This window comes from Aplysia californica, unplaced genomic scaffold (assembly GCF_000002075.1).
Source record: "Aplysia californica isolate F4 #8 unplaced genomic scaffold, AplCal3.0 scaffold00058, whole genome shotgun sequence".
Lineage (NCBI taxonomy): Eukaryota > Metazoa > Mollusca > Gastropoda > Aplysiida > Aplysiidae > Aplysia > Aplysia californica.
The window spans coordinates 1,696,649-1,697,796 of NW_004797328.1; positions in this window are offsets into that span (position 1 = coordinate 1,696,649).

The window sequence follows — 1,148 nt, forward strand, 5'->3', positions numbered from 1 at the left end:
CCACCCCAACCCCTCAAAATTGTCCCACACAGCCAGCTCCCAGCCCTGGACATGTCAGCGAAGACCTGCCTATGCCCGGGTCGACACAGCCTTGAAGTTTCAAGCTTGAAGCGGCGTCTTCGTCCACGAATCTCGACGAGCTATCTCTACAAAGTAATCATCCTGCTCCGCCGCCTAATTTGGCTTCCCCCACTCAGCCCCACAATAGCCGGGAAGGTCTTAGCCTCGAGTTTCAATAGACCAGTTTTCGACGTGAAAGACGGAGGAGAACAATTTTATATGTCAGGATTCCTCAAGTCTTTAGCACGTCCTCTCCGACAGCATGTTTAGTTCATGAAGGGAAATTTAGAATATCTTCAAGTAGATCGCAGTGAATGGTTTGCCAGTTGTAATTATAGCTCGCTCAGCCAAGAACTTAGAGATCAAGGCACTGTTACAAACGTTAGCATTCTGGAAGCTCCTCTCAATAGGGCCTTAAAAATCTCAACGAACGTTGTCTAAAAAAAAGAGCTCTGACTCAATTATTCAACGTTGTCGTTGCTTTCAAAATAAAACCCACTATGAAAAGACGGACAAATCTTCACAAAGGCTGCAAAGAGATTCATTCTCATGAAATGCCACAGAAGTTTCGTTTAAGAGAAAGTGGATTATTCACTAAAACTCATTCTCAAAGCCATTTTGCTAACAACATAAGCAAAGGCTTTAGTCATCTTAAAAAAAGGGGGATCGGAATGCAACCTCCGTCCAAATCCGCATCATCGCCAGGTAATATTGATACCAGTTTTCCTAGCTGGCGAGCCGTTGGTTATCTATTATCTATTTTAAGATCACCTCCGCTGTAAATATTTGAGTCCATAAACACTATGCACTTGGTCCAAGCCCCAAGAGCTCCCAGCTTCACCCACTCTCTCCCCTTCTCTATTCCCCCCTCTCTCTCTCCTTCTCTCTCTCTCCCTCTCTCCTTCTCTCTCTCTCCCTCTCTCCTTTTCTCTCCCCCTCCTTCCTCTCTCTCTCCTCTCCCCAACTCTCTCTCCCTCTCTCCCCTCTCTCCCCCTCTCTCCCCCTTACTCTATCTCCCTCCCTCCCCTTCACTCTCTTTATTCCTCCCTCTTTATTACCCTCCCCCTCTGTTTATCTTTTTCTCTTAC